Below are 25,938 nucleotides of genomic sequence, written 5' to 3' on the forward strand. Positions count from 1 at the left end.
CTGTAGCAATGGATACAGCTGAAAGCAGGGAGCCCCGAGGCAAAGCCCACAGGAGCAGAGCTTAGCAGCGGCACAAACTTATTTTTAGCGGCAAAGAGCCCTAGAGTTTAAGAGAGATTTTAAGACACAGACCAAGGTTTAGCTTGAGTCTGTGTGCTGGGGAAACAGAGCCAGCAGCTAAAATAATAAAATAAAAGTATAGAAAGTTTTACAGAGGGATTCTTACTAGTCCCCAAGGCAGCAGCAAAGGCAGAAAAAGCAGCAACATCAGAAGAGGCAAGGAGGGCTTGGTACAGTCTCAATAATCAGGAGATCTCTCAGGTAGCAATTCGTTCTTGGGGGGGGGTTAAAACACCGGGGGTTCGCTCAAAAATAAAACGAGAGCGGAGAAAGGACCCCCCCCAAAATCCCTGGATGATCAGACCAGGCAGCAATGCAGGAACCTTTCTGATGTTTGTTTCAAAAATGTCTGTTTTTAAAGGCAAACTTAGGCAGTTTCCCACCAGTAATCCTGATAGGCTCCCTCTGTCACAGGGGAGGAGGCACAGGGAAAAACTGCAGGTGAGCACAGAAACATGTCTGGGCAGAGTCCTGTGCAATAGGTGACTCAAAAGCACACGAGGCCTATGACTCATGCCCAGGATCTTAAAAACACAATAGGTCTTGCAGCTCTGGACACTGCCTGCCCTACACCGAGCCCAGGTTCAACGAGGTGATAACAGGACTAACCCTTTGAACAGGGCAGTGGTCCCATTTAGCATGCAGCACAAGTGGCCATCCCTTTGAGAAGGGCAATGGCTCTTGTTAAACAACTTAAGGGGCCCTCCCTTTGAGAAGGGCAGTGGCCCTGGTAAACAACTTAACAGCCAGGGAAGGGCAGCCACAGGAGGAGAACAAAAACAAAATGGAGTATGGGGACAGCTGTAAGAAACAAAATGGAATAGGGGGATAGCTGTAACAGACACAAGACAGCAGCCACAAGCAAACTGTGATCCGCATAAACCCATATGTATTATCTGTAAAGTAGGCAGACTATATTGCAATATAAAAATATTAGACACAAAATCATTGAAATGTCATACCTAAATTTACCATAATAAATAGAAGCATTTGTTTTAAATCTAGACTGTGAAATGAGTAAGTAGCAGTTTTCTTCTTTTAATAAATAATCACGTTACCATCCTCAGGGAGAATTTTCTTATTCCATGTAATCCACATTTATCAATGTGGTAACATTGTAAAAATAGAACAGTTATGCTTAAATGACAGAGCTAAATATTGTGACACTAATATGAAACAAACTGAATTGTTACTCATTTCTTCAAAAATTATTTGCTTCATAAAAGCTACCTTTCCAGGTTGTGGAACCCAGCAGGGCCTTTTTGTCAACAAGCTACCATTTTCAGTTAAATTAAGTAATCCTATGCATACATGGAACTTCATATTTCTGTATTTAGAGAGTGACTGTCTGTAGGTATACATTTTTATATATATTCCTGCACATAAAATGTTGCATATTACATCAATGTAAACCACAAAAAGCAAGAAAATAAGCAGTTAAGACATTCAACAACCCATCTACACTCATCAGTTTTCTTTCTCACACTCAGCTATCTCCCTTCTACCACCATGCACCTATATATCTCCACCTTCAACCCAAGGAATCAGCAGGCACTCTTAAACTCTGGCCATGTTTGTTATAGGCAGAGCTGGTAGCGTCATCTATTATTATGGTTGCCTGAGTCCATCGACTCATTTGTTGCAAAAGCTAGAAGTTGTATGAGGCAAGTGAATGAGGCAGGGAATTTCAGGAAGAGAAAAGATATATATTCTTGTAGTTAAGGCAGTTGAATGGAAAATTTGATTCATCCCTGCCTCCTCCACAAAGTTCCTGTGTGATGCGGGGCATGTCACTTGAGCCAAGCTTTTCACCAGTGTTGCTAATTGTGTGTTCCCCTTTTTCTGGGTGCCTGATTTGAGATCCTGGGGTCTGATCTGCAGAAATGCTGACCACCCACAGATGCAACTGAAGTAAATGAGAGCTTGCTTTGAATGTATAAAATGCTACATGATGCTAAGTACTCTGCAACATCAAGTCCTAAATGTGTCAGATTGGGCACCCAAAATTAGTGGATATTTTTTATCTTCAACTCTGTGGGCCTTGGTTCTCCATCTGTAAAATGGGGATAATACTGCACTCGCACCTCACAGGGTTGTTGTGAAAATAAATTCATTAATGTTTGTGGCGCATTTAGATACCATACTGAGGAGCACCACAGAAAAGCTTAGGAGGAAATTAATAATTCTATCTTCAGAGCACGGTTTGAATAATGTGCAGTAATAAGTCCTGGGGTGTCACTCTGTACAATGAGGATAAAACAAAATAGAGAACAGCTCTGCTTATTAAGTGAGCACCATTTATTCTTTTCATTGAATGAGGTAAAGGTCCTGAGGTTTTTGGTGGAAAGTTTCAGATAAAATGGTTTGACTGTTTCTGAAAATGAGGTGAGTGGGGGGAATTCTTTCAACTCTGTTGTTGAGAAGCTGTGGTGCCTTATGCTTTGGAGCAAGGGTTTGAAATCTGGCAGGGCGGTCTCTATGGAGTGGGTGCCTTTTGGCACACCTATGAAAATCCCACCCATACGTGGCAGAATGATAAGGCCCCGAAAAACAGCAGTTTGCACATATTTAGTAGAGACTTGTTGAAGTCCAGCAGCTAAATTCTCTGAAGATTCTATCTGGAGCGTGCTCCAGTCCTTCATAGCTCCTGTCTGCCAACTGGACCATCCCTACAGAGCAACTAAGCCTGCTCCATCCCGGCCTGCGGAGACTGAGAAGGACTTTTCCTGCAATTGCTCCTGCTAGCAGCTGGAGGATGAACACAGGCACTGAGAGGAGGGAGACTCTCTCCTGTACTTATAGTATTCTCCCTGTTGATGCCGCAGCAGCATAGAGGAGGAAGAGAAGGAAAGAGCCGGACTGAAATGCAGAGTGGTGAGGAAGTGGTGATGGTGGGAGAATGGGGGAAGAGATGCAGGGACAGGGGTTAGGAGCAGGAGCTGAGAGGGGGACTTGGGCAGGAGCTGAGAGTGATAAGATGGGTGGAGGAAAACCAGGAGCTGTGGAGAGAACAGAGTAGGAGCTGAAGTGGGGGGAACATGGGCAGGAGCTGGAAAGTGAGGATAGGAGTGGGAGGTGGAAAACAGCACTGAGAGGAAGAGGTCAGACCTGGGAGGTGAGTTATAGAAACATGAGAGGGCTGGGAAGAATGGGACAGTAGGACTCTAACTCCTAGAGAGCACTCCCCTCCAGAACCTGGAATTGAATCCAGGAGTCCTGAATCTCAGCATTCATTTGCTGTCTAGAAAATAGCTATGAAACCTACTGACAACATATGTGTGTCTGTCTGCTTTAATGGCAGGTAGCCGTCTGCTGCTACCAGTTACTCTGTACTGTGCTGCAGATCTAGAGATCCCAGCCCTGCTGATGGCTCAATATAGTTCCATATGAGGCAACCTTTGATTATTCAGTTTTGGGAAATTACATTAAAAAAAAACTAGGTTAAAAGAATGTTAAAGTTGCAAAATCAACTTTAGGTGGGAAATGCCAGATTTCAGGTTGTCTGTGCAACTTTTATAGGGATCCCTTGTGCATATTCATTATAATACAGTCTTCAAATACATGATCATATCCTGTTTTTTCCTCAGAACTCCTGAGTCCTTTTTTCTTCACTCCCCTTATTGGTGTTGTGTGTAGGACCCCTGTTCAGTTGTTGTGGAAGTTGGAATGTGTGTAAGAATGAGTAGGGGATTGCATGGTTAAGGCAGTTGAATGCTGCCCTGGAGGAATGGATTCTATCCCTGCCTCTACCACAGAGTTCTGATGTGAATTTGGGCAAGTCAGGTAAAGCAAAAATTTCACAAGTGGCCACTGTGTATTAGAACTGGTCCAATTTTTTCTTCCAATGGAAATTTTCAAGTTTGCAGCTGGAAACCAAAGGATTTTTGGCAAAATATTTTGAAGGAAAAAACAAAATTTTCTCTGGGAAGCAGATACTTTTTGCAAAAAGAATTGTTTAGACAGAGACCAATTATCCATTGAAAAGCAGTTCAGATGGAAAAGTTTTGACCAGCCCTATCTGTGTATTCCTCATTTTCTGAGTACCATTCTTGAGATGTCTCAGATCTGATTTGCAGAAGTGCTGAAAACTCACAATTGCAACTGAGGTCAAAGGGAGCAGTGCACCAAACATATAAAGTGTGACAAAATGCTCAGCACCAGGGCCAGCTCCAGCTTTTTGCCGCCCCAAGTGGCGAAGAAAAAAAAAAGATAAAGCCACGATTGGCAGCACTTCTGTGGCAGCTCTACCGTGCTGCTTCATTCTTCAGCGGCAATTCGGCAGCTGGTCCTTCCCTCCGAGAGGACTGAGGGACTTGACACTGAAGACCTTTCCATTGGCCACCCCAAGCTCCAGCTTCCTGCGCTGGTGCCTGAAGCCGGCCCTGCTCAGCACTCAAAAGAATCAGGCTGTCGGCTTCTCAGATTGGACATTTAAAATCAGTTGACACTTTTGGCAGTTTTGGTTTTAACCATTGTGCCTTAGTCCACCATGTATAAAATGGGAATAATAATACCCTGTCACCTCACAGGAATGTTGTGAAGATAAACTCATTAATAATTGTAAAGAACTAAACTACTAAAATCACAGCATCACAGAGAAGCCCATAAGGACATTAATAATACTGTATTCAGTGCAGGGTTTTGGTGCTATACAATAAATTATTATAGAACAGTAGGTCTGGAAGAGATTGTGAAGTCAAGCCAAGCCAAGCCCCTGTGCTGTGCCAGGACCAAGTCAGCCTAGATCATCCCTGACAGCCATTTGTCCAACCTGTTTTTAAAATCCTCCAATAATGGGGATTCCACAACCTTCCTTGGAAGCCTATTCCAGAGCTTAACTATCCTTATAGCTAGAACGTTTTTCTGGTATCTAGCCCTGCTGCAAATTAAGCCCACAGCCTATTGCTTCTTGTCCTGCCTTCAGTGGTCATGGAAAACAAATGATCACAGTCCTCCTTGTAACAACCTTTCACTTATTTGAAGATAGTCCTCAGTTTTTCTCCCTCAAGACAGAGCAGGCTCTGGGTTTTTTTTAACTTTTCCTCATAGGCCAGGTTTTCGAAACCTTTGATCATTTTTGTTGTTCTTCTCTGGCCTCTCTCCAATTAGGCCACACTTTTCCTAAAGTGTGGCACCCAGAATTGTACACACTACTCCAGCTGAGGCCTCAACAGTGCTGCATAGCGCAAGACAATTACATGCCCTGTCTTATATCTGACATTCCTGTTAATAAATTTTTCAGACTCGTGGAATGTTTTCCTGCTTTCTGAGACAGCCTGCGCATGCTATTAGTATTTAGCCACCAAAAGTACTGCTTAATTAGCACTATGAGCATCTTGCTGATTGTACCACCAATGGAATAGTGCTACTAGTGGCTAGATTTCACTGCACCTACTGGAGTGATTTTGTAAGTGAAAATAGAGCGACAGGTACACGATGCAAACTCCCAGGGCTGGCTCCAGGCACTAGCTGAGCAAGCTCCTGCGTGGGGCAGCAGATTCCAAGGGGCGGCATTCTGGCCGCCCTTTTCTTTTCGGTTCCCCGCTCTGGCTCTGACGCGGAGGAGGGGAGCGCCCTGCAGCAAACTCGGCAGGGCAGCCTGCGTCCTTCCCTCACAGCCGACCGGAGCAGCGCAGAGCCCTCCCGGTAGGCGGCGCGGCGGGAGGGTCCGCGTGGCGAGCGCCCCGCTGAAGCCCTGGCTGCCTCCTTCTTTCTCTCTCGCTCCCCCCCGCCCCCGCTAGACCGGCGCGCACTCCGCTGCACGTCTACAGCGCAGAGAGTGCCCTTGCACCCTGGCTCCGGCCGCCTGGCAGGTTGTGTGTGTGTGTTTTGCCGCTGTAGCAGTCCCGCGGTCTGTGTGTGTGTATGTGCGTGCTTTGCCGCTCTAGCAGCCCCGCGGTCTGTGTGTGTGTGTGTGTGTGTGTGTGTGTGTGTGTGTGTTGTGCTGCTCTGGCCACCCCGCGGTGTTTTTGTGTGTGTGTGTGTGAGAGTTTGTTTTGCTGCTCTGGCCACCCCGCGGTGTTTTTTGTGTGTGTGTGTGTGCTTTGCCGCTTCGGCCGCCCTGCAAGTTTCTTTTTCTGTGTGTGTGTCTGTGCTTTGCTGCTCCGCTGCCCTGCAGGTTTTGTGTGTGTGTGCGTGCGGGCTTTGCCGCTCCGCCTCCCCTCCGAATTTTTTTTTTTTTTTTGCTTGGGGCGGCAAAAACTCCACTCGGTGAAATATCACAGAGTGTGAATGGCAGTCTGACAGAAAGGACAGACAATTTCTGACCTACTATAGTCCGCGCCAAAGACCTGCAGATTCAGGAGATCACAAAGCAGCATTGTTTCTGCATGAATGAAAAATTATTTTGCCAGGCTATGCAAAATGCCATGGAGGGATGGGGCAGAGGGGAAGAGAACCAAAAATAAAAGAGTTATTTGGACTTTGAAATGGTTTACAGAGGAGTTAAAAACAAAAAGCAAGCAAGCAAGCAAAAAGATTCCCAAGCTCAAATATGAAAGTTTGATAATCCATCTTTTGTTTTTCTGCTTAAGTATTGCTATATTAGCCTACTTGGACCTTTAGAAAACTGGGCAAACAGAAAGCGAGACCCTTTGGCATATGATTAGGAACTCATTTATGGAAAGATGTAGGTTTAGATAACCTAGAAACTGAAACAAAACTTGCTGTTTACTTTTGCTTGCTTCACCCATGGACATTTGTTCAAAGTACTCATTATATGCCTAACCATCAAATTACCTCTGGGACTGATCAGGGCATAGCTTAAGCTGTGCAGAAGTTTCTGGTCACCAAAAAAATTATTAATATTTCTAAAGTTATAACACTTGTAAATTAGCAGGCTGAAGTAATAACTGGTATGGAGGATGGATTTCGGTGAGTTAAATGCCATGCTAATAAATGGCTACTGCCACTGGTTCTCTCTCTTGAGTTCTCAGGCAGCTGATTCGGTTCTTTGTTTGAACAAATGTCAAACTACTGTGACAGGTTTTTCCTATTATTTTAAAACTCTCAGATGCTGTGGTAAACTGAAACAGATTCAGGAAACTTGCTAGATAGTCCCTCACTGCATGTAAATGATGTGTGTTGGGTGGCAGTGTGAGTGCAGCACAAACTATATTTATAACCGATAAATATTTTAATAAGTGTCTGAAGAGCCCATTTGGAATTGGGGCCCCATTGTGCTGGGTGCGGTACAAACAGAGAAAAGAGACAATCCTGGTCGTGAAGGGACTCTCTCATCACTTATTTTAGTATGGGGTGTGATTCCAAAGCAAAGATTTTTGCAAAGGAGCTGCCACAGACAGAATTTGTGGGGATGACTTAACATGCCTGCAGATGACTTGTCACTTGTCACAGAACTTTGCCTTGGATTTCAAAAACTGGAGCTGGACCTCACAGTTATACAAGTGTCAGTTATTCTCTGCTTGTCAGCTCTGGGGGGAAAGATGGCAACTATTTTGTGAGGGTGGATAGGGTGGCTGCCAGACTTGCATGGTATAACAGGAGGTATGGACCTGGGAAGGCATCATACTGTTCAAAGGCACACGTATTCGCAGGATCAGAGGCACACATATACACAGGAAGAGACATTTCAAGTCCATAAAACATTTTTCATTGTTGTTTTTTTCACTAAAATTTTAAAACGTGGGTTCCCAGAGAATAATAGTAATATACTGTATGTGTGTATGTGTCTTAGAATGAGACCTTTATTATGTTTGTTCCCAAGCCATATTTCACAGTGGTGGAGTATTGGGCAGGAGTTGCTTTTCAGGCATCCCTGGATACCTGGGTATGTGGGTGTTTAGAATGCCATGACTCCAGAAGGTGGGAGAACTCACTGTAAGAAGCAGCCATCTGGCTAGAAGAGCCCCAGGAATCCAGCTGTAAATCACGCTTTGCAGGAAAAGATAGAGGTTAAATTCCCTGCCTTAATGTGATTGAGTAGCAAATAAAGAGGGAATCTTGGAAGGCAGGAAGGAGAAATTGTGGGTCAGAGGAAAGAGACACATACAATGGGAAGTCAGAGATGGCAACCCACTTATTCATTCAGTCTGGAAACTAAAAATAGTCCCTGCTCTGGGCTCCAGTTTACTTACAGCTAGTTTTGCAGCTGGGAGTATTGCTCCACTATTGTGCAGAGGAAGAACATGCTGTGGCTTGGGGCCACGTCATTCCTCTGATTTGCAGGAGAAAATATTTGGGTTGGATGTGGGTACATGGAAGGTGGTGCTAGAGGGAATCTCATTACGTTTTGACCACTGATTTTATAGGTCTGAGTGGGACACCACATACCTGAAAGCAGCGCTATTTAGCTTAATTCCAAACAGAGATGTTTATCCTCACAAATTTGTGGGCAATGTTATAACATGTGAGTGATTCTGTCAGCAGTGTCTTCATTGTCTCACCCACAACTGGGGAAGAGTAACACTCTATGTGAGGCAGTTGTAGGTACTGCTTGCATAATATAACCTTCTTTGGGTGCCAGAAGTGCCCAAACCTGCATAAGTTTCTTTATTTTCACTCTAGAGGTACTTCTCCTTCCCTTCCTTTTCAGCTCCCCTCCAGAACTTCAGGATCAACTGCTGCTAAACCTATCAAATTATATTTTTACTGCTTTCTTGTCCCGTTTCTGTTCCTGGGATCTGACCATGCTAACTCTCCTGTGCCTTCTTTGCATCTTAAAATAACTTGTGTCTCTGATACTGCTCTAGCATCCCATACCATTATTCACCCAGCCACAGTATTCTGTCACCACCTCTATCGCTCATGCACCCCTCACCCCTCTGTGCAAACTTATCTTCTGATGGTTCATTGGCACTTTCAGTGACCAGGACTTTAAAAACAAACAACTTTTAAAATCCATGCAGGATATGCCTACCTGCTGTGCTTAATGTCAGAACCAGTATTATCATTTGAAATACCATAACAATTTCCTCTTTCATTTTTTGCTCAAAACTAGTTTTAATCACAAAGGTTTTCTATTGTAGCAAAGCTCAGTTTTTTCCCCCTTTTCTTCCCCGCACACATCCCCCTCGGTCCTTAGAATTCCTGACCTTTGGTTCTGCTTTAAATTGATTCTGCACATTCACAATCATGATACAAACGTGTTGGGTTTTATAAAGGTTGCCCGTTATGGCAGCTCCTGTTACTCTGTGCTGCTTTGGCCTTTTTATAACAGTGTCTCTTTTAGAGCTCCTGTGACCTTCTCTGCTGTACTTCTTGGGCTCTGTACTTCTCTCTGCAACTAAATCATCCAATAATTGCAGTAGTAAAACTAAAATACCCTAAACACATTTTCTCCTGATTTTCTGGGGTTTATTTATCATGTATCTCAAAAAACAGAACTTTCCAAAAATAAATATAAAGCAGAACACTTTGTAGATGATGTGATTAACATATTTTTGTCAAAATCTTGTGATATCAGTCAAAGCTATTAAGCACAACTCAGTAACACCTTGTGTAAGACAGCACACATTCATAGGTCTAATAATATTACAAGCAAAGTGTGATTACTATTATATGGGAAATGTTTGATGTGTGTTTGTATAGTGTCCTCTTTCTGTTTACTTGTACTGCATGGTGGCTTTCATTATAATAAAAGCTAGATTAAAGTTTGCAATGTTATGTATACAACAGGATACAGTTCCAGAACACCCTTTTTTAAAAAAAAATACCAGTTTGAAAGTGAGTTGGGTGGGTCTGTTCACTGGAGAAGAACAATGAGGGGCAAAGTCTGCCTTTTCCAGGTGAACTGTAAGTTAGAAATGTGACTCAAAATGTTTCATATAGTGTTTGTACATCAGCATGTGGAGAAGCTATCCTCTCATTTATACCAGAAGAAGCAATGTCATCTTTGTCCAGCTGGCCCTCGTCCATCCCTCCACAAACGCAAGTCGACACAGCCCAGTGGATAGCGAATCAGGAGAGCCAAGTTCTATTACTGACTCTATTGTTTACTCACTGTTGTCCTGATCCTGTGCCTACCGAAGGCAAAGGCAAAAATCTCTTTGAATGCAATGGGACCAGGACCTGTGTGACCTTGTGCAAATAACATATACCTCTGTAAAATGGGGATAGTGTCTACATAAGAGGACTCCTGAGTCTTAATTCATCAGATGGAAGACACCATATAAGTGTCAGTTATTAGTAGTAGTAATATTAAGTCTGAATTGAAAGATATTTTATGTAACTGCATCATTAGTTGCTTAGAGACAGCCGCAGCTCTTTGAAATCTTATACTGTTGGCCAGGAATTTTGTACACATAACAAGAGGTACTTGACTGATGCCTCTTTTTGTCTAATAGAATAGTCTATCTGTATTATCAAAATAACTATTTGCACTATTGAAATAACGTTAGAAATCACTGCTATCATGTCCAGCAACATCTCATAATTTGCCCATTGCAGTAGCAGTTTGCTTTAGGGCATGAAAGAGGCAGGAGTGGAGGGGAATAGTGAGTAGGAAAGGAGAGAAAAAGCAAGAGGAGGATGGAGGAAAACAGGAGGGAAAGAGAACCCAAAAGAAGAGATGGGAACTAGGAGGATGGGAAGAAAAGGAGAGAGGTTTACTTTTTCTAATTAAAATAAAAGTTGGATTCATGTGTTTATGGGGAAAAAAGCAACTTAGAAAAACAAGGCTATAATGCCATCTTGGGGTTTCTGGTGACATCTCAATCCATTTCAGCTCTGCTCTTGTGGTTTATGATGTCAGCAGAAACCCCTTGATGCCACTGTAGTTCACAGTTGTCTCTCATTGATTCTGTATTATTTCAATAGTAGAAAAATAACACCTTGATTTTCACAGTAAAAGTAACCCCCACTGTGACCAAAATGTATATGTACTTCCTGAATATGAGCTCTCTATCTTTTTTTAACCAAACCTCTATGAGACATCACTTTGCATTAAAATCACACACATTCTTCTTTAGATTCTACTATGCAAGAATGTCTGTCAGATGTACTGTACAAATTCTTTATTAGGCCAGGAGATGTAGACTATTCTGCCCAGATAGCTCATTGGAGTTATTATTCTACACTCATTAATACAAAAACACCTGGCTGTTGATCCTTCTAGATCTTGTAGGCATTTTGTTTTACAACATTTTATAGATAGGATGATTAAACAGGAATAAAACCTATTCTCTGACTGATTTGACAGGATCAGAGAGAGAGAGAATAGCAGCGTTTAAGTGCAGATGCATATGGAATACACTCAACTTCAAATGATGGGCCCAGCCCTGCAAGCACTGTGTGCCCCATTGGAGGTACAGAGTATGCTCGACACCTGCTGAAGTTGATCAGAGTTGAGTGTGCCCATCACCTCCCAGAAGGCACATAGCACCTTTGCAGGACTTGGCCCTAAAGAGTGAAGGCAGGGAGAAACAATGACATTGTACTATATTGTAGATAAGCATGATTCATAACAACTCCATGTGTCAAAGGTGTGATGTAAATTCAGTGGTAATGATGGTGGGGGTAAAACATCATCCATTACCTTGAGCTATTGAAACATCGTAACATTATACCAAGTAAAAGTTTTATATATGTATATACACACACACGCACAGATATACAATTAGGAACTAATTAAGCAGTTTGATCATAAACCATATCTTTTCAGCAAAATTAGAGTTTAGTCTTTAAATAGTAAGATACAGCAAGGTATTTTTATAAAGGGGTTTATATAATAGTAACTAAGGTATAATTTATTTCTGATTAGGGTAAATCATTTTGTGGCTCTTACAATTTAGCCTTACTTGAAATTAGGGTTAATTCAATGTATGTCCCCATTAACTTGATGATCTATCATTTGTCTTCATTTAGCCTTGATACTTACAACCCAAAACTTTTTGCACTGAATGGGAGTTTTGGATTTGCAAGCACTGCAGAATCTCACCATGAACTCTTATCAAAACCACTGGAAGCTGTGGGTTGGTATTTCGCACACTTGAGCCCTAAGTACGAGTTCATTTTGACTCAGTCGCCTGATGACTGGGAAAAAACAAATGTGCTTGCAGAATTTAAAGCCATTCTGCAGTTTTGTTTTCTATTTTTTAATTGTTCCTCGAACTTACCAATCAAAACTTCACTGAAATTGTCAAGAGTTAGACTAGGATACACTTGACCTGAAGTAAAGTATCAGGAGTTTTTAAACATTTAACTTATAGGGTATATTAGTATGAAATTAAGTTGAGCAGAACCCATTAATGTCACAGTGATCGGTTACCAATGGAAATAAATAATTCATGATGAAGGGAATTAGTCTAATTAGCAGGCAGTTTGAGTCCTTTGATAAAACCCAGTTCTAATTCCATGAAGGGCAGGAAGTGCTGTCATCAGTCAGCCCTGAAAAGATTAGCATCTATTATGAATGAGGTTAGACACCCTAGTGAAGTCATGTGTGTCCTGGAGACAAACTTAATATGTTCCAGGATGGGACACAGTTTGTCTCACCAACACATCATGATTCCTACTGGGCTATTGTATGTAATAACAAGCAAAGATCAGTGCTCCTTCCTGTCATTCTCTCCCTGTCCATCATTCTGACAACTGTGCAAATACATTTTCCATGCAAAGCAGGGAATGTGCCCTGAATACTTGTAAAATTGCACAAAAATGTGTTAAAAAAAAGTGTCACCTTTTTCAGCAACTAAAAACGAAACAACCAACCAGAATATCAGCAAGGACCTGGAGGATTTTAAAGTACTGCTGGCAACTGTATGTGAAGTGTAATATACATTGTTTGAGTGTATTCAAATGCCATTTGAAAAACTATTGTTATTTGTGAGTATATCTGCACATCCACATGAAACTGATGTTTTAAGATCAGCTGCAATACTATGAGCTTGTAAAATTATACAGGTAACTAGCAATAAGGGCTTAGAAAACTGGTTATCTAAAATACCAAAAGTAAAGCCTAATGAAAAGAGAACAATGTATTTTTGTATCAAGTGCTGGCTTAGACCTTAGAGTTTTTAGGTTAGAAATTTTTACTGAACTGGCTTATCCTAGAAGGCTGGCTGAGAGCTGTGCAAGCCTCACATTTTTTGTAGCCTACATGCTGACGCAACATCAGCTGTGTTTCCATTTTTACTTTTGAGCCTTTTGAAATTATATGTTTCCGTTTTGCAATTTGATGCAATAATGAAGAAACTCTACATGTGTACGTTATTGTATTGCCTGTTTTTATTGTAAGAAATTAATTGCTCCTTTTATTTATGTTATTAGGGTGGGGGAGAAAACAATTTTGCAGTGTTTTATCCTTTGCTGTAATAATTAACATACTACTAATGCAATGGAAGCCTTAGAAGCGGGGTATATTATTTTCAGATGTCTGAACAGCACTTAATATGCTGACACTTGTGACTGAGGAGTGCTCGTATTCAAAAGTGCATTGAAAAAAGGTAACAATAAGTTACTAATAATATCCCTGATGATCTTAAGTTGATTTGTAATATAGAAATGAAGTGGAAAAGAATAAGCGTAGTCAACACAAGAAGTGATTTTCATAGAAACAGAACAATATAATGCTCCAGAATTGTAACTCAGCTGTCCAAATACTAAGTAACAATGGAGCACTGATATAACAAAAAGTGCCAGATTCAAGTGCTGCAGTAGCTTTAAATAGATGCCTAAATTAGATTTTGAAAAATAATCAACTTTCCCTCAGTGTTTATTACTGGGAGTTGTGTATTAAAAGAAGGAAGGAATTAAAGGTAAAGTGTGCCTTGATTTGTGCCCAAAGCAGCCCCTACTATAAGTCAGGGCAGAATATGGCTAATAGATTTAAAATACTTACACATATTTATGGTTTGACTGTACCTTCTTTTGTTCAGAGTGCCTCAGCACCTCTCTTGGAAATGATTCAATTCACCAGCAAAGAAGCATGCCAGCTAGTAGGGGGGATTGAGCCATTAATCCCATTAGAACATATTTCTTATCACATATGTACACATTAAACTAAGCCACATTTTTTAGTTAGTTATATCGCTTTGTTGCTGTGCACGGTGCTTATAGAGAAGGAAGAAAATAAATTCCCGGCTCTGAAGACCTTGCAGTCTTAGGATATGTTTACACTGCAGAAAATAGGTGTGTTCTTAACTTGGGTTAAAACAGCAGCAAAGACACGGCAACTTTGTTTTTGACTTGAGTTAGCAGGTAGAATTCAACCCCCATGGAGGCGTTATGGCTCCACCGTCCTTAATTCTTGTGAACTGTCCCGGACTCCAAGAGTACAATAATGTGGTATTGCAGTGAAAGACACAACATCTACATTTGTGTCTAAATTCGTATCACTTATTATGAACCCTGTTGCTCATTATGGAATAAGGTATAAGTGTCTTGGGTGAATCAGTTCTTATTAACTATTAAGCATTCAGTACTATTGTCTATTCTTGCTGCGTTATCCGTGGGGCTGCTTGTCGTGCATATCAGTGTGAGTGACATCTTTCATAAACAGAGACTGTTTAGATCTTCTTTTGAACAACAAAGCAAAGCCTAAACTGTCTCAAGCAATATATGACATGTTCCTGAAATGGCCACCCCCATTCATGTATTTGAGTCATCATATTTACATATACTATTAATCATATTTGTGTAGAATAACAGTGTTGACTAGCGTCCCATCTGGAGCTGGACAGATATCAGGTGAATTGAGCATTTTGTTGGACCCCAAATAAAATGTTCATTAAGATTTGAGACTGTTATTAACAGCTTTTAATTTTTTTGGTTTAAAATTGAAGAAGCGGAAGGGTCCCAGAGCTCCAGCTCCAGCCTGAGCCTGAACATTCGCAATGCAATTAAACAGCCCCACAGCCCGAGCCGGAGTCAGCTGGCACAGGCCAGCCACGGGTGTCGAATTGCAATGTAGACACACTCATAGCAGTGCTGGACTTTCTTGTTCCGTTTACTTCAAGCTCTCTAGTTTCTATTCCCGTTCTCACTCTGAATAGCTCTTTGACGTGGCTGTGAAGTCCCTCTTCCCAAGTGCCGTTCCTATATCCATCATCTGTTACAATGATGCAGCTTCATTGTTTTACCTAGTTCAGATGCCACGGTAGCTGGAGGCTTTCCCTGAAAATGTATTAAAGGATTAGAATTGGGCATATACTGAGATAAATTTGTTAGTCTCTAAGGTGCCACAAGTACTCCTGTTCTTTTTGCGGATACAGACTAAGACGGCTGCTACTCTGAAACCTGAGATACTATTATTATCTGTTGTTTTTATATTGCTTCAAATGTGCACAGGGGCTTTTCAGACTCATATATGTAGGAAAGGCCTAGCTCGAGGATCAAATTTTAGAAGAAGTAACAGCATAGTGGAGAAAGCAAGGACAAGGGTTAAAATAATAGGCATTGACCTGTTTTGGCTTGTGCATATATTGAGGTTCTGTAGCAAATCGGTAAGTTTTTAATTGTACTTCTTGTAGGTAATACAGCAGAAATAAATTAAGGGACTGAGGTAAGTGAGCTGTTGAACTCTGATATAGGAGGGTGTTCCAAGCTGAGGAGCAGTGCTTAAAAGACATGCAGATGGGGTGAAAACGACAAGAAGGAAAGGTCATGAAGGCTGTCATCAGTGGAGGAGGGCAAAGGCGTTCAGTAGGAGATGAAGTCACAGAGGTGTGCTGGGGAAGAAGTTTGAACTGGATAGGCAGGGCAGTGAGGAGGCAGTGAAGGGATTCAAAAGTGCAAACTCATGGTTGTGAATCAGTGTCTGGTAGTAATAGTGTCAGCACTAGGAGGAGAAGAGCACCAACAGCTGCCATACTTCTAATCAGTGGTCAGTATCTTCAAGAGGGCCAAGAACTGTAGGTGTCCATATGCTGCCCTGCCTGCTGGTGGGAAAGCAACTCTTATCACTGGGTATGCAGGTGAAACACACTGATCAGCACTCTGCTCGTGTGTCTGAATCCCGAGGAAGTAATGTGTTCCTCACAGGAGTATTTCCCATCAGCTTAGCACAATGGGAAGCAATGAGTAAATGGGTCAAGTGGGTGTGGGGAGGGGAGGAGCCAGTGCACCCTCCACCATGCAGTAGGATGAGACACAACACACTTACTTCCAGGGACTGTGCAACCATTTAGGCAAACTAGGTGGCCGCCTAGGGTGCCTAGTGATTGGGGGTGCCTAAAAGTCTCCTCAGGCAAGGAGATGGAGTGGAGGTGAGCTGGGTAGGGGGGCGTGCAGGGAGGGCTGCCAGCAGTAACCGGGGGGGGGCTCACAGGGGAACAGCTCCCCGCCCCAGCTTACCTCCACTCTGCCTCCGCTGAGCACACAGCCCAGCTCTAAGTCTCCTCCAATCAGCGCCGCACGCCTGGGCGGGGAGGACAATTAGAGCGGCGCCAGCATGCTCAGTGGAGGAGGCGGAGCCGAGGTGAGCTGGATGGGGGAAAACCCAGGCAGGGTTAGCTGCCGTGGCGGGGGAGAGTCTTCCCAGGCAGGTTTAGCTGCCGTGGCGGGGGCAGGGGAGGTCAGGTCTCCCCAGTCAGGGTTAGCTGCCATGGGGGGATGGGGAAGAGTCTCCCCAGGTGGGGTTAACTGCCGTGGGGGGACAAGGGGAGTCTCCCCGGGCGGGGTTAGTTGCCATGGGGGGACAGGGTGGAGAGGGGTTAGCTGTCTTGGTGGGGGGGGGTAGCTGTTGTGAGGGGGGGCTCGCTGGGTGGGGGGCTGAGTTAGCTGCTGTGGGCGGGCAGGGTTAGCTGGGTGGGGGGTGCAAGGTGGAAGTTTCGTCTAGAGCATGAAACTTCCTTGCACTGGCCCTGCTTACTTTACCATCTGCGACACAGCTCTGTAAGGAGTTATCTGGACTATCAGAATGGGGAGTGAGTCTGGAGAAAGGCCGTGGCGGCCCTGAATTAGGTGCCAGTGAAGGGCTCTGAAAGCAACCTAGTTTGAGAGGAGCTGGACTTGAAAAAGTGATAGTTGGTAACTTTGTCCCCAGCTCTGTTCTAACATGCTTGAGGGAGCCACTGTTGAAAACAATCCTCACAAGAGTCCTGCTTCATAACCACTGCCAGTCCATCGTCTTCCGATGAGACTCATATGGGTTCCTCACATGGCATTGGGCACAGACACACCCTTTTCATGATGAGCAGTTTCAATCCCAAAATGGCTCCCTTGAAACTTTGGGGCCAACTTCTCCCCTCAGATGCACGAGCAGTGTTCCCAGTCAATGGGAAACCTCTGTGCACAAGGGCAGAACAAGGCCCACCGAGACTTTTTATGAACTGTACCTAATCCCTAGTCTGATATGCAACACAGGTGGCAGCATCTTAGACCCAGCTGTGGAGTTTGTCTCCAACTGAGTAATTACAGTTACAACATGGCCCTCTCTTGTAATATAATCTGTTTGAATGCAAATTATATTTTACCAATGCATCAAAAATTTGAAGCTAAGAAGTCTCCTCCTCTTAGCAATGTACCGTACCTTCTGTTCCATAATTAACCTAGATTCCTTCTCCTGGACAGATTCTTTCAGCAATGCCATATTTTGAGTAATACACCTTTGGACCAGTGCCTTGCTCTGATGTATTGCAATGATAGACTGGGATGTTCATGTAATACATCATCAGAGTCAGCTGTTGCTGGATGCCAAGGATTGAGAGACTGAGCCAGCTGATTTTCTGAAGTATTCATGTAATGCATCACCTAGTATGGTACCCAATGATGTATTGCTCCAGAATGACACCAGCCAGAAAAGAAAGGGTCTAGGGTGCAGAGTCTGTATAATGAGGCAGCCAAGTACTACCAGGTCTGCAAACTCCTGGCACAAGGTGCTAGTAATAAATCAGGTTTAGAGGGTATCGTATTAACTGTTTTACTAAGGAGGTATGGATAGTCATATTGTCATTACTCATCTGACTTTAAATGTCTGTTTCTTTGCAATGCTCTGTCGCTGCAAAATCAGACATCCTTCAAAGCACTTTTATTTTCTCCTTCATTTAGGGTAAACTGTGCCAAATGCAAACAGTCCAGAGTAAAAAGTGCTGCCACTGGAGAATTCAAGGAGGCAGATTGCTCCCCATCTTGGCCTATTGTTATATCTTTTCACTGGGTGCAACATACTCCCTTTGGTGTACTGGGCCCATTCTGCAAACCTGGCCCCATCTCTTTCCCCTGTCCCTTTGGGGTGGATTGTGCTCCTGGAGTCTCAGAATAGGAGCTGTCCTTGTGCTATTTGAGAAAAGCACTACAGTTGTGGTTGACCCTTATGCCGGCTGCCCAGGTGGGGAAGAAGGCTGCTTATATCTTACCCCCTGCACACACAGGCACACAGAAGCCAACCCCAAACTGACCCTTAATTGTTTGCGTCATCTTGAAAAAGAGAGATTAAATCAACTAGTGATGCTAAACATTGCTTGCAAACATCACCTTGATTAGAGCCTAAAATAGGGGATTTCATTTGTATATTACAAAGTATTATTTTCTGTGCATTTGCTTTTCAGCCACTTCATTGCTTTTGCACATACAAGTGTTAATGAAGTAAGTGTCAAGTATGAGCAGAATGAAAAACATCATAACTATGCAGCTCCTAAGAGCTTTCTGGAACTTATCAAACTCTACCAGAATCTACTTGGGAAGAAGAGAAAAGCTCCGGACAACAGCTTCACAGGTAGCTCTTTCAAATATTTGTGTTATTTGTTAGCTATCTATACAGAGCTATTATTATTATCAATGACATTATGCAGTTGGTGGGCAAATAGCAGATGCGAGCAAATAGGTCCTTGCCCTGAAAACCTTATAGTCTATCCACAGCTGAATAGCATTGGAAACAAAACCTGAACATTTTGAACAGCAACAAACATATTGTGCATTTCTGCACTTTGTTTTTTAAAACTAATAAGCAACAGTGTCTTAGTGATAACGTTTAGAGGTGCATGCATTTAGAAGTTCAGGCGCCCGGGTAGTTAGACATCTAAATGCTGTGATTTGTGCCCTGAGTACTGTATTCTCCGAGATACTGAGCATCTTCATGTCCTACTTTTGCACTGCAGGAGACGCTTAGCATTGTGTAAGGATGAGTCCCTTTGAATCACATCTGCAGTTTTGTTCCAGAGGTTTGTTGTGGGTGCAAAAGTACAGGTGCAAACTTTCTTAAACAGCTTCCCAAACATTTGTCCATTATAAAATCCTAAGACCTCTCTGGGCTTTGTTTTATAGGCAACCTAATTCTCCCCGCCACGCCCCGCCCCCAATATTATATGGTAGCCTGTTTGCAATCAAGCCTTTAATTTAACAGAAACAATTAGCTCAATCCTTTCTTGTTTTAACCTTTTTACTGAGCCTTTAACCATTCTGAGAAGAGAATATAGGTCAAAAGATCCCATTTCAGGAGTTATGCTTACAAGGAACAGTTGAAGAGTGTCATTTGTACTTTCCCTCTGTGATACCTTTGTGTTGCAGCTCAATAATGGCCATTAATATCTCCTTGAATGAGGCTTCACGAAAATGGTAGTTGTGAACATGCAATCAGATCATTTAGGGACTAACAAGTGTTGCCCTGTGCCAGCAGTTGACTGACACTCCGCATTTTGCATAAAATTCACCTTACCTGCTAATATTAGATACTGTACATTGTCACTTTTTCATTTAATTTTGGCACACAGAGTACATCTCAGTTCTACTCTGTGTGTGTGTGTGTGTGTGTGTGTGTGTGTGTGTGTGTGTGTGTGTGTGTGTGAGAATCAAAAACCACCTACATAGATCTCTTTATAAAGTTGGATGATAAGCTATATATAAAATTAAAATACAAATAACTGTTTAAGATTATTGCTTAAGCAATAGTAGTGATACTACATTATTTTAGTAGCAATAAATTAGTTCCATATGAAGATAAACTGTAAACCCAATGAGTTTATTGTCATTAAGAAAAATGGATTACCATTAAGTAGAGGTCTGATTCTGCAGTCCACATGCAAGAAAATCTCTCATTGATTTCACAGTGTTAACTGAATGTTAATGAGAGTTTGCCTACACATGGACCACAGGTTTGGATCCTATATTAGTATGATCCTGCGATTATTACTGTTTTTTAAAAATATGTATTTTAAGTGGAAGATTTTCAGAAGCACAAAGTGCAGATAAGCACCCAACTGACATTAACTTTCAATGGGAGTTGGAATTTGTGTCTTTGAAAATCTCTTATGGACATAAAAAAATAATGTTATATAAAGTAACAGGCAAAAATAAGCAGGGAGTGGAGGCCAGTGGTGAGTTCCTTTTGAAATTTTAAAGAGGAGATTTCCAGTGTAGAGCATTTTGGACCCTGACTGTTTCTGGTCTTTTCTTGGAATACCAAAGTTCACATTTATCCACGTGGCTCCAGAGCTTGACCCAGAGCCCCTCTACCATTGCTCTGGTGGTGCAAATAGTGTGTAGGTTCAGAGGTCCCTCCTTCACCTTTGCTATCCTAGCTTTTAAAGACCATTCTGAGGCAGAAACAAGTAAGGTCTGTGTCCCCCTTAATCTCCTCCTCAGACTGGAAGTCTGGAGGACATCAAAATATCCCATAATTCAGTGGCTAGAGCACTCACCTGGGATGTGGGACACTAGGTATAATTCCTCCCCTCTGCCTGAGGGGAAGAAAAGATTTGAACAGGTATGTCCCACATCTCAGAAGTGTGCTCTAACCCCTGGACTAAAGTGAAAAGGTGGGCACTGCCAGCATCACCAGCTAGATTCTGAATGCCTTTGAGTGTGCCTACCAGCTCAGGTCCCATGAGTGAGATCAGGGCCGCCCAGAGGATTCAGGGGGCCTGGGGTCTTCGGTGGCAGGTCCCGGGGTGGAAGGATCCCCCGTTGCTGGTCTTCGGGGCAATTTGGTGCTGGGTCCCAGGGTGGAAGGACCCCCCGCCGCAGGTCTTCGGGGCACTTTGGTGGCGAGTCTCGGGGTGGAAGGACCCCCCGCCGTGGGTCTTCGGGGCACTTTGGTGGCGGGTTCCGGGGTGGAAGGACCCCCCGTCGTGGGCTTAGGGGCACTTTGGTGGTGGGTCCTGAAGTGGAAGGACCCCCCCGCTGCGGGTCTTTGGGGCACTTTGGTGGCAGGTCCCAGGGTGGAAGGCCCCCCCGCCACGGGTCTTCAGGGCACTTCAGCGGCAGGTCCTGGGGTGGAAGGACCCCCCGCCGCAAATCTTCAGCGCACTTCGGTGGTGGGTCCCGGGGCGGAAGGATCCGCCGCCGCCCAATTGCCACCGAAGACCCGGAACGGAAGAAGCTCTGGGGGCCCGGGACCTGCAAGAGTTTTCTAGGGCCCCCAGAGCAAGTGAAGAACCCTGCTCCAAGGGCCCTGAAAAACTGGGCCCTGAGTGAGATAGGGGCTCCTCTGCCTGGCTCATAGATTGCTCTGGGGCTTCAGTGGCAGGTAGGTGTCTGGATACACAGAGTAAGGAATGCAGCGCACCTGCCCAGAGGCAGAACCTTAGGCACTAGGAAACTTTTAGAGCAAAAATTTAGATGCTTATAGGGTTATGTGGCAGCCAGGTGTGGGTTTTGTGGATGTCAGTGGAGCCTAAAAATGAGACTGAGGCACCTAAGTCTGGTGTCTAGGTGCCTAAGTACCATTGTGGATCTGGGCCTAAATATTTAGCTACACATGCACAAAAATAAACTGCACCAAAAACATTAAATCATGAGATAGAATTAAACTTTGCGCTTGTATGTTCTCTATAGTTTTGGTATAGGTATAGTTCTCTGTACGTTCCACTATCTATCTATTTTTCTGGGTTTTTATTCCATGCCTATCACCATGGTATCTTGTTCTTCCTCCTTTTTTTCATTAGAGAGCAGTTTTTTCAAAACCAGGGCAGGAATATTGTAAAGTTCTATGGCCATTTTGAAAATGGTTGTGAACATTTCATTGTTAGGAAAATATCTGACACAAGAGGAATATTAATATGCAAATCAACAGACTGTAAAATTCATTTTGGTACCTCCAGGGCAGTATTTTTATAAATACAGAAACATAATTATGCATCCTCTAGAGGACTAAAAATAATTATACAAATTTACAATAAAGCCCAAAGCAGTCTCTCCTTTTAGCTGTCTGTTTTTAATATAATTTAAATCTTGTTAAAACTTAATTACCAGTTCTCTCTTGTAATAATTTGGTGGAAGATTTGAAGTCTAAACTTGCTGTTCAAGCAATAGAACTTCATCTGAGAAGCAACGCCGCTGAGGTGCTCATTGTCAAAATAGGACAGTAGACAGAAATAGCGAAGAAAAAGCCACAGTGCATGATGAGGAGCAGAGGGTATAGATACACCTAATAAAAACAAGACTGAGCTGGTCTCTCATATAAACACATGTAAAACATCAGAGCAAATCTACACGCATGTGCATACGTATATAGAGCTTGATTAACTCCAGCTGGCAAAATCCAGGCTGTGGGCCCCAATAGTAGAAGGTCCAAATTGAGCGGAGAGCAGGGGATCCCAGTGGTTCAAGGCACCCTCAAAGCCTGCACTGCCAAGGATCCAAGAGCTGGGCAGTGCAGCTCCAAAAGTGGGTAGCACTAACTGGGAGATGCATGGGTAGCACGCTCAGTGTATTTCCTGCAGAACCTCTGCTGGTGGCATCCTTACAGAGCCCTGGCCATGTTTTAAAGCTGCCTTCCCGGAGGAGAACATCTACTGTCTCTCTCAATGGTGAGCCATGCTGAGCTGTTGCTGCCCCATCTGATGCATGTGGGTGCAATTGCTGCCCACCTCTTGCTGGGGGGAATCAGTCTCACAGAATTGTTAGTAACATGAGTGTCCAATGTGAACAGTCCCTGCTAACAAATCCGAATCTGCCAAAACACTTTTACCTTGTTATTTCACTAGGACTAATTCATTAGCTAAGAGATTTTACCTGTGACAAGCACAGACTGAAGTTTTATACACCTAATACACCATGAGAGAGTCTAGCAAGACCTTTTGCCCCTACAGCACTGCCTTTATAGTAACAGTTAAACCATGAAGCAGGATTGATTTCCTGAGCCTTCCCTATTTAGTTGTCCTGTCTTACCCAGAGTAGCTGGGGACTTTGGGAAGCATCCCATCTCCTTCTCTGTGCCCTCACTGATGTGGTTTCCAGGAACATGAAGATCATTGCCTCGGGTCAGGCCTAACATTGTTCCCATCCCATCTGCATGTGCTATTTACCAGCTAATGTTTAGGAACAAGTAGTATTTGTTCTACTCCTGTTCTTTGAACTTTAACTCATTTACAATTGCCTTTACATCCAAGTGAAAGCAACGTTGCATTGATTTATTTCAGCATTTTTAGTATGACTGTATCCACAAAGAAGCATGCACATCCAAACGTCCAGCAAGTGAACAATTGGCACTGGGCACAAATTCAAGTGACTTGGTGTGGCATCTGGTGGGGGACCAGTTCTGATTAATGCTATCAGATCATTAGTCTTCCTTTCGATTGATATGCCAGATGTTTGTTAGGCTTGTTGATGCTGGTGACAGCTGTCATCACTGCCCCTTTCTATTCTTTCATATTGTGTATCCAGGGGGTGTTGAGGAAAGCTGTGAAATGTTAGAGAATTCAGTATTTTACATATTTCATATATCTGCCTCAGTCTGTTACCTAAAACCTGTTTGTTCGCAATACACATTCATAGACTTAGAATGGACCATCACAATCATCTAGACCATCGTGATCATTTGCATGAGATTCATCATATTTGTTTCTGGTACTCCTTATGCACCCCATCTCTGGCTTAAGTGCTATCCTGGAAAATTTTTGAATGCCAGCATAATGCTGTTTTTAATTAAGCAAATCATTTATACAGCTTGTATCTTTTATATAGACATAATATCCTTTAGACTGTGGAGAGAAGTATGCCAAATACAATAAATGTGGCTAATTGATAAAACCTAGACATTGAAATTAAGGGATAAATTCTGCCCTCATTTGCACCTGTGCATACCAAGTCATAGGATTTCATTTGCTGAAATTAACCATAAATGTGTCTGTTTCCAGACCTTGTTTACCCTGCAGCAACATCACAGTGTGGTGTGGAACTGGTTGTGGGATGTTTTCCAGGTTTCTGCGATTCAAGCAGAAGTAACAAAGCAGAAGCAAGATTCTGAAGATGATCTTGCCAAAGCTGGACCTGCTCTTACTGCCACAAATGCTGCCTCAACCACTCTAAACAGGGTAACAATTCTGCTTCACCCTCTAAACTGGTGTGAATAGAATCTTTTCTCTTGCTTTGCAGTTCCGGAGCTGTCGTTGATACAATTCATAGCTGTAACCTTCCTCTGTTGTTTTAGTTCAATTTGACTGAGCGGAGAACTTTCCCTAACCCACCTGCTCTTGTAATCAAAGTGACTGTTGCTGTTCTGGTCCTTTTGTCTCCCAGTGGCAAAATTCCAAAGGATCAAAGATGGAAGAGTGCAAAGATGTACATGAATAAGGTAGCAGTGTGTTAGAATGTTTCAGAAGTGTTATGTATTGGAGCAATCCAAGTAAATAAGTCTTTATTGCTGTGTGCTGGCTTAATTGTGATATTTGCAGCAAATGCTAAAGATCACAGAAAAGGAAGGAGTTTGTCAAATGAATTCAGAAAATGTTTCAGGCTAAATTACGGACACCTTTACTGTTTTATTTCTTAAAAATGATAGGACATATTTGACGATTTCCCAAGAATATACTTGTTAAATGTAGACTCCAAAATGTAAATTGCAAGTCCAGATTCTACCACTGTAGAAAAGTCTTCTTGCTACAAAAGAACCAAAAAAAATAAATCTGTCTAATAAGTACTTTTAATATAATGTTGTAGTGAAGGCTGTCATTATCAGACTAGTTCAAGCATCTGCACCCCTGAAACTTAAGAATATTTTAACCTTGCTGGCTGTCAAATACTGTCAACAAATAAAGCCAGAAGGGGAGGTGCTGGGATTATCCACCCTGCATTGTGTTCTATGTTTTCAACTTAATTCCATAAGTAATGCCCATGTGTCAAGAGGAAAATAACTCCCACTCACTGTGTTAGGGGCTAAGAAGGTATTAACACTCATCATTTTGCTGAGCAGGACTGGTGCGAGCACTGCTGACACCCCAAAGAGGGAGGTAGAGGGAGGCTTGTGGTATGCCCATTCACCAGGTCTCATTTCCTTTATGCCAGATTACCTTCTCCAGCTTCCCCTATCACATATCCTGTCAATTTGTCTGCAAGTCTATTGAACTAAGATACAGAGACTGCAAAACAGTTGCTGTTGGTGAAGGATTAATTTCATACTATATGAGAAAGGCAGCCATTGATATTGCATTAGAGGAACGCTTATCGTGCTGATGAATTTCATATAGTTAGTAGTGTCAAGCATCAAAGGTTTGGTCTCAGCATTGCATCCTAAAGTTTTATGGCACAGTCAAGCATCAATACGGCACTAAAGTGGAAGTCTTGTCTTATGGGACAGTATGAATGGACTGACTACTGCTTATGGGCCCAATCCTCAGTCAGCCTTCAGGAGTTTTGATTAAATAGAGGCTGTAGAATGAGGCCCAACATCTTTAAAACTGCTTGTTATAAACATCCGTATTATCTCAGTGAGGCTTTGTTTACAGAACTTTTAGAGGAAGGGGGATTTTTCACTGATGATCAAATTTTTAAATTGGGGTACTAAGTTTGATATATGTTAGAGAAATAATTCTGTTTGCACCTCACACTCATAAAAAGTATGGGACAAATATTTCTGAAAGCACAGAAGGCACAAAGGTGTATAGGCAACAGGGATTCCTTATGGATGTTAGCAAATTTCTTAACTAATTCTCATAAATACAGTGCAGCACCATTCCTACCAATGGGGAAGCTGTAGCATATGCT

General features: G+C 42.7%; 1 pseudogene; it reads left to right on the plus strand.

The window, feature by feature from the left end:
• LOC115659885 overlaps nt 1-25,938 on the plus strand; it is a 232,988-nt pseudogene that overhangs the window by 158,073 nt on the left and 48,977 nt on the right.

The sequence above is a fragment of the Gopherus evgoodei genome, chromosome 11 (assembly GCF_007399415.2).
Source record: "Gopherus evgoodei ecotype Sinaloan lineage chromosome 11, rGopEvg1_v1.p, whole genome shotgun sequence".
In the NCBI taxonomy this organism is placed as follows: domain Eukaryota; kingdom Metazoa; phylum Chordata; order Testudines; family Testudinidae; genus Gopherus; species Gopherus evgoodei.